Consider the following 9237-nt stretch of genomic DNA (forward strand, 5'->3'; position numbering starts at 1 on the left):
AAAAAGAAATGTCATTGACAAAATTATTGACACCCGAGACTTAATATTTGGTAGCACAGACTTTGGACAAAATAACTGCAGTCAAGCACTTCCTGTAGCCATGAATGAGCTTCCTCCACCTCTCTACTGGCAGTTTGTCCCACTCTTCTTGTGCAAAGTGCTCCAGTTCTTCCAGATTTGAAGTTCCAGTTCTTCCTCCTCAGACCTTCCCCCAGCTGCTGTTTTCAGATCTCACCACAGGTGTTAAATGGGATTTAGATCTGGACACATTGCTGGTCACTTCAGAACAGTCCAGCGTTTTGTCTTGAACCATTCCTGGGTGCTCTTTGAAATGTGTTTGGGGTCATTGTCCTGTTGCAAGACCCATGACCTTCGACGGAGACCCAGCTTTCTGACACTGGGTTGAACATTGCGCTCCAAAATGCCTTGGTAATCTCCTGATTTCATGATGCCATTCACACATTCAAGGCACCCAGTGCCAGAGGCAGCACAGCAACCCCAAAACATCACTGAACCTCCTCTATGTTTGACTGTAGGGAAGATGTTCTTTTCTTTGAAGGCTTCGTTTTGTTTTCTGTAAACATAGAGATGATGTGCTTCACCAAAAAAGCTCTAATTTGGTTTCATCTGTCCACAGGACATTCTCCTAAAAGGATTTTGGCTTGTTCAGGTGTGTTTTGGCAAACTCCAGTCGGGCTTTCTTAGCAGTGGGGTCCTCCTGGGTATCCTACCATAGAAGCCCCTTTCATTGAGTTGGCGACGGAAGTTGCGAGTTTAAACTATCATACTTTGTGTCTGAAGGTCAGCTTGAATCTGTTTGGTTGTTGATCGAGGTGCTTTCTCCACCATCCGAACAACCCTTTGCTGTAATCTTCGATCAAGCTTTCTCTTGCGGCCACGTCCAGGGAGGTTGGCTACGGTGCCATGTGCCTTAAACTTCCTCATAACATTGCGTACGGTGGACACAGGAACATCAAGATCTCTGGAGATGGACTTGTAGCCTTGAGATTGTCCATGATTGGCTACAATCCTTTGTCTGACCTCTTCAGACAATTCTCTGGTTTTCTTTCTTTTCTCCATGCTCATTGAGGTATACACAGGGACACAAAACAGCAGAATGACTCCTTTTCTCTATTCAAACTGGTTGAACGAGTGATTTTTATATTGGAGGCACCTGCAACTCACCACAGGTGAGTTCAATTCCAAAGTAAAGAGAATCACCTGCTTAAAATCTAATTGTTTCTAACAACTTCTAAAAGGTGCCAATAATATTGTCGAGGCCATTTTAGGATTTCTGTGTGGAATAAGCTAAGATTTCGTACTATTTTCAGCTTTTTTTGTTTTGTTCCACTGCAAATCAAAGAAATACAAATGTGGATACTAAAAGATTTTTAAATTTCAACAATTTTCTGGAATAAATGGTGCATTATTTGAAAAAAGTGCAGGGGTGCCAATATTTTTGGCCACGACTGTATGTATACATATATATATATATATATATATATATATATATATATATATATATATATATATATATGTATGTATATATATATATATATATATATATATATATATATATATATATGTATATATATATATATATATATACGAGTATGTATAGACACACACACACACACACACACACACACACACACACACACACACACACACACACACACACACACACACACACACACAAACACACGAGAGGGTAAATTAATATGAGTGGCTAAAAGCTCAAGGTAAACCTCACATACAATGCCTATATAAAGTCTACACCCCCTTTCAAAATTGTCACCTTTTGTTGCCTTATAGCCTGAAATTAAAATGGATTAAATCAAAATCAAATAAAAAAATCTGTGGCATGACTTGAAGATTTAACTGTTTGGATAGAAGAATGGGCAAATATTGCCCAATCAAGGTGTGCAAAGTTGGTAGAGACCTATCCCAACAGACTCACAGCTGTAATTGCTGTCAAAGGTGTTTCCACCAAGTATTAACTCAGGGGGGTGGATACCTATCCAACCAAGATAATCTAGTTTTGTATTTTAAATAAATTTTCTGAAATTTGTACAATTTGTTTTTCATTTGGAAGTTGTGGGTTACGATGTGTAAATGAAGGTGGAAAAAGTCTGATTTAATGCATTTTAATTCCAGGCCATAAGGTAACAAAGGTGACAATTTTGAAAGGGGGTGTAGACTTTCTATAGGCATTGTATATATAGTGTTGCGGTTTGGGTAAATAAAGGGGCGTATAAGGGGCGCCAATTTGATTCATACACCGGCATGAAGAAGTAAATCTTTTTGGTATTTTGCCAGATGTAGGGCGCGCCCCTGTATATGGACTTTTCTAGAGCATTACCTGGTTCCTGCAAAGAACACAAGGGTAGTCCAGCATGCACACGAGATTTTTCTTTCCCTTCTTTTCTATTGTTTGGCATTTTCTACAAGCCATGGAATGTCCCTTCTTTTCTATTGTTTGGCATTTTCTACAAGCCATGGAATGTCCCTTCTTTTCTATTGTCTGGCATTTTCTACAAGTTATGGATTGTCCCTTCTTTTCTATTGTTTGGCATTTTCTACAAGCCATGGAATGTCCCTTCTTTTTTATTGTTTGGCATTTTCTACAAGTTATGGAATGTCCCTTCTTTTCTATTGTTTGGCATTTTCTACAAGTTATGGAATGTCCCTTCTTTTCTATTGTCTGGCATTTTCTACAAGTTATGGAATGTCCCTTCTTTTCTATTGTTTGGCATTTTCTACAAGCCATGGAATGTCCCTTCTTTTCTCTTGTCTGGCATTTTCTACAAGTTATGGAATGTCCCTTCTTTTCTATTGTTTGGCATTTTCTACAAGTTATGGAATGTCCCTTCTTTTCTATTGTTTGGCATTTTCTACAAGTTATGGAATGTCCCTTCTTTTCTATTGTTTGGCATTTTCTACAAATTATGGAATGTCCCTTCTTTGCTATTGTTTGGCATTTTCTACGAGTTATGGAATATCCCTCTTTTATATTGTTTGGCATTTTCTACAAGTTAAGGAATGTCCCTTCTTTTCTATTGTTTGGCATTTTCTACAAGTTATGGAATGTCCCTTCTTTTCTATTGTTTGGCATTTTCTACAAGTTATGGAATGTCCCTTCTTTTCTATTGTTTGGCATTTTCTACAAATTATGGAATGTCCCTTCTTTTCTATTGTCTGGCATTTTCTACGAGTTATGGAATGTCCCTTCTTTTATATTGTTTGGCATTTTCTACAAGCTATGGAATGTCCCTTCTTTTCTATTGTCTGGCATTTTCTACGAGTTATGGAATTGCCCCTTCTTTTATATTGTTTGGCATTTTCTACAAGTTACGGAATGTCCCTTCTTTTCTATTGTTTGGCATTTTCTACAAGTTATGGAATGTCCCTTCTTTTCTATTGTTTGGCATTTTCTACAAGTTATGGAATGTCCCTTCTTTTCTATTGTTTGGCATTTTCTACAAATTATGGAATGTCCCTCTTTTCTATTGTCTGGCATTTTCTACGAGTTATGGAATGTCCCTTCTTTTATATTGTTTGGCATTTTCTACAAGCTATGGAATGTCCCTTCTTTTCTATTGTCTGGCATTTTCTACGAGTTATGGAATGTCCCTTCTTTTATATTGTTTGGCATTTTCTACAAGTTACAGAATGTCCCTACTTTTCTATTGTTTGGCATTTTCTACGAGTTATGGAATGTCCCTTCTTTTATATTGTTTGGCATTTTCTACAAGTTAAGGAATGTCCCTTCTTTTCTATTGTTTGGCATTTTCTACAAGTTATGGAATGTCCCTTCTTTTCTATTGTTTGGCATTTTCTACAAGTTAAGGAATGTCCCTTCTTTTCTATTGTTTGGCATTTTCTACAAGTTAAGGAATGTCCCTTCTTTTCTATTGTTTGGCATTTTCTACAAATTATGGAATGTCCCTTCTTTGCTATTGTTTGGCATTTTCTACGAGTTATGGAATATCCCTTCTTTTATATTGTTTGGCATTTTCTACAAGTTAAGGAATGTCCCTTCTTTTCTATTGTTTGGCATTTTCTACAAGTTATGGAATGTCCCTTCTTTTCTATTGTTTGGCATTTTCTACAAGTTATGGAATGTCCCTTCTTTTCTATTGTTTGGCATTTTCTACAAGCTATGGAATGTCCCTTCTTTTCTATTGTCTGGCATTTTCTACGAGTTATGGAATGCCCCTTCTTTTATATTGTTTGGCATTTTCTACAAGTTACGGAATGTCCCTTCTTTTCTATTGTTTGGCATTTTCTACAAGTTATGGAATGTCCCTTCTTTTCTATTGTTTGGCATTTTCTACAAGTTATGGAATGTCCCTGCTTTTCTATTGTTTGGCATTTTCTACAAATTATGGAATGTCCCTTCTTTTCTATTGTCTGGCATTTTCTACGAGTTATGGAATGTCCCTTCTTTTATATTGTTTGGCATTTTCTACAAGCTATGGAATGTCCCTTCTTTTCTATTGTCTGGCATTTTCTACGAGTTATGGAATGTCCCTTCTTTTATATTGTTTGGCATTTTCTACAAGTTACGGAATGTCCCTGCTTTTCTATTGTTTGGCATTTTCTACGAGTTATGGAATGTCCCTTCTTTTATATTGTTTGGCATTTTCTACAAGTTAAGGAATGTCCCTTCTTTTCTATTGTTTGGCATTTTCTACAAGTTATGGAATGTCCCTTCTTTTCTATTGTTTGGCATTTTCTACAAGTTAAGGAATGTCCCTTCTTTTCTATTGTTTGGCATTTTCTACAAGTTAAGGAATGTCCCTTCTTTTCTATTGTTTGGCATTTTCTACAAGCCATGGAATGTTCCCTCTTTTCTATTGTTTGGCATTTTCTACAAGCCATGGAATGTCCCTTCTTTTCTATTGTTTGGCATTTTCTACAAGTTATGGAATGTCCCTTCTTTTCTATTGTTTGGCATTTTCTACAAGCCGTGGAATGTCCCTTCTTTTCTATTGTTTGGCATTTTCTACGAGTTATGGAATGTCCCTTCTTTTATATTGTTTGGCATTTTCTACAAGTTAAGGAATGTCCCTTCTTTTCTATTGTTTGGCATTTTCTACAAGTTATGGAATGTCCCTTCTTTTCTATTGTTTGGCATTTTCTACAAGTTATGGAATGTCCCTTCTTTTCTATTGTTTGGCATTTTCTACAAGCCATGGAATGTTCCCTCTTTTCTATTGTTTGGCATTTTCTACAAGCCATGGAATGTCCCTCTTTTCTATTGTTCGGCATTTTCTACAAGTTATGGAATGTCCCTTCTTTTATATTCTTTGGCATTTTCTACAAGTTAAGGAATGTCCCTTCTTTTATATTGTTTGGCATTTTCTACAAGTTATGGAATGTCCCTTCTTTTATATTGTTTGGCATTTTCTACAAGTTATGGAATGTCCCTTATTTTATATTGTTTGGCATTTTCTACAAGCCATGGAATGTCCCTTCTTTTATATTGTTTGGCATTTTCTACAAGTTATGGAATGTCCCTTCTTTTCTATTGTTTGGCATTTTCTACAAGCCATGGAATGTCCCTTCTTTTCTATTGTTTGGCATTTTCTACAAGCTATGGAATGTCCCTTCTTTTCTATTGTTTGTCATTTTCTACAAGCCATGGAATGTCCCTTCTTTTCTATTGTTTGGCATTTTCTACAAGCTATGGAATGTCCCTTCTTTTCTATAATTTCCCACATGGCACATACCATATAAAGGGGCCGTTTCTATGCCCTTGAAGTTTTCCCCAAAAATCACCTTGCCTGTGAAACACCAGGATGACAGTTTATACCTGGGTCGGGATTCAAATCCAGGCTCGACATCCGAGAGGAGAGTGTGCATACCTTGAGGGGTCGGGATTGAAACACAGGCTAGACAGCTTACAGGTGAGTGTGCATTATACCTTTCAGGGTCAGGATTCAAAGCCAGGCTGGGCAACCTAGAGGTGAGTATGCGTACATGTAGGTTCCGGATTCAAACCCAGGCTAGACATCCTTTTAGGTGAGGGTGCATACCTTTAGGGTCTGGATTCAAACACAGGCTAGAGAGCTTACAGGTGAATGTGCGTACCTTTTCGGTCGGGATTCAAAGCCAGGCTAGACACCCGAGAGGTGAGTGTGCATACCTTTAGGGTCGGGATTCAAACAAAAGCTAGACAGCTTACAGGTGAGTGTGCATACCTTTAGGGTCGGGATTCAAACAAAAGCTAGACAGCTTACAGGTGAGTGTGCATACCTTTAGGCCATCCCATCAGCCCAGAATGAGTAGTGAAAGACGAACTGAAGAAATGAAGAAATAAAATGTTGACATAGATGACAAAGAAGTTGTAAAGACAGCAATACATTTGTGAACAAAAGAGCGAATGAAATTGAAGTTACAGGTAGAGGATATTAGAGTAAAATATTGTTGCGGATCCAGGGTCGGCGCTCCCCTTATCAAGGGGGGGTTAATCCCCTTGTCCTTTAAGCTGGCCGTCCCCCAGTCCTTTAGAAGATATCGCGCTCCTCCCGGTCGGAAGCAGCCAGGGTCATTGGTCAACGGAAGTCCCGAATACCTGCGTGCTACTTCCGGCCATAAAGCAGGGCGATACTCCTGCCCGAGCCACGGACAAGATGGAATATTGCCGAGCGGTTTTAGCAATCTGAAGCTCGAGCCGTTAGCGGCAGTCCAAACCTGATTCTAAGTGGTTCCTATATCGTGCCACAGGTATTCAATGGAGAAATCACTGGAACGATCGGATGAGAGGAAACCCAAAGAATAAGAAGGAAGAACACAGGTTTATTAATTATGTACAATACCAAAACCAAAGAAGAAACGGAAGGGAAGAATGTACAGGGAAGAAGAAGAAGCAGGTACACAGGGAAAACCTTAGACAGTCTTATTTTATCACACGCCCAGGACAACACAAACAGACTTACACGTATGGGAAATAGCAGGCAGAAAGGTCCAGCCGATCAGCGTGGGCACCGGTCCAGTTCTCGTCCACGTCTTTGGTCCGCGTTCACTCCGGCTCACGTCTCTGGTGCCGCGGCGAAACTCCGGCAGGCAGTGCGGTTGGTATGGTCGTTCTTGAATGCCAGCGGACCGTCTGTCTCCAACTCTGCCAAGCAGTCCCTCTCACCAGCTCTGACACGTCGCGCCAACCCTCTCTCCTCTCGGCTGCCACGAACCACCACGCTCTGCGCTCTGCTCTGCCCAAAGCACCAACTCACAACCACTGAAGTAGTCCCACGTGAGCGCCTATGTAGTGCGCTCGCGTATTAAGCCGCGGTACATCTGGATCCGCCCACGGAGGAGCTGGCCTCGGCCCTGGTTGGGTGATGAGGGCTCCTTGGCTCCACCCTTAACAGGGATCCGCCTCGCTCGATAGCTCCTCCCCCCTTCCTCTCCAGACTTGACCGCGTGCTTAATGGCGTCGTGTGCAGCAAAACGCGGCCAACAAAAGGCAGGGGAGGGCAGGAAAATGAGCAACCCCGACTGTAGGTGTTAATTGATGACTGGAGAGAGAGAGATTGGGAATAATTGAAGGGGCCAATCTTATTTGATTAATGCAAACGCAGAGTCAAACTATTGGGAACAGATCCTTAACTAGAACACATACTAATGAGATATCTAAAGAGGTTTCTATGTGCCCTACGTGTTGCAATATGGACTAGCTAGGGTGCGACCTTTGACCTTTACACAAAAATGGGAATATTTACAGGGGATTATTTACAAGGATTATTATTTACAAAGTGAGGGTTCTAAAAACCGCAACAATATCATTTGAAGGTAATGTAAGATTCCTCACGAAATACTCTCAAAAATTGTGGATAATGTTAATGATGTGAAGGTGGACAATGGAAATATGTTAAAAAGTGAAATATAATATGAAGATTTACAAACTGTTTCAAAACTTTATATACAGTATATAGATACCAAACTCATATTACACAAATAAATGTTAAACGATTTCCAGACAGAAGAAGAAGAAGAACCACAGTAGCAAGCTAGAATGGTACTATAGGTAGAGAGCACACCTCCGCCAGGTTGAACAGGTTACGTTTTGTATCCCACTGATGGATCGTATCTGGATTCGAACCTGAACCAAAATCTAATCTGCTTGTTCTTGTCACCAAACCAACCCGTCCATCAAGTTTTGTTATAAGTCGTCCAAACGTTTTGAAATATCGAGATAAATATTGTTTTTGGCCCAATCACTCAATGTTGAAAAATGTCTTATAATTTTTTTGGGGATCCGGATTCAAATCTTCACCAAAGATGAATTAATTCTTCGTTGTCACACATCCAACTTGTCCACCAAATTTTGTCCAAATCCGTCCATAACTGAAATATCCTGCTCATAGACCAACAGGAGTGAATACATAACGTCCGTCCACCTTCGATAGCGGAGAACGGGAGAAGTGATATAATTATGAGTAATTGAATTGAAAGGTATTCAAGTCGTGCATCTAACATACTCCCTAAATCCATGAAAGGAGGAAGAGAGTCCATGCTGATGATCCTGACAAGACCTGATCCCATTTTGGGGTTTCTTGCAGTGGCGGCTTCTGTTCTCCTCTCCGAATGAATGAATGAATGAATGACCTTTCCTAGAGTTAAGGAAACTCTTCTGGGTTTGTCTTTGTTCCTTTGTCCATTTGTTGTGCAGTTTTCTTGGTGCCGATTGTTGTTGGCATCGTGTGCCCGTCGCCACGTCCTTCGTGTGCCGTTTGGTTGCTTTTCCGCACCTATCTCGACAAAAGATGACTCGTGAAAATAACATACCAAATCAGTAGAAAGCCAGCAGGTAAACCAAGAACTAGATGGAAGCAAACACAACCAAATCAGTAGAAAGCCAGCAGGTAGACCAAGAACTAGATGGAAGCAAACACAACCAAATCAGTAGAAAGCCAGCAGGTAGACCAAGAACTAGATGGAAGCAAACACAACCAAATCAGTAGAAAGCCAGCAGGTAAACCAAGAACTAGATGGAAGCAAACACAACCAAATCAGTAGAAAGCCAGCAGGTAGACCAAGAACTAGATGGAAGCAAACACAACCAAATCAGTAGAAAGCCAGCAGGTAGACCAAGAACTAGATGGAAGCAAACACAACGAAATCAGTAGAAAGCCAGCAGGTAGATCAAGAACTAGATGGAAGCAAACACAACCAAATCAGTAGAAAGCCAGCAGGTAGACCAATAACTAGATGGAAGCAAACACAACCAAA

Source organism: Myxine glutinosa, chromosome 10, assembly GCF_964187855.1.
Source record: "Myxine glutinosa chromosome 10, kmMyxGlut1.1, whole genome shotgun sequence".
NCBI lineage: Eukaryota > Metazoa > Chordata > Myxini > Myxiniformes > Myxinidae > Myxine > Myxine glutinosa.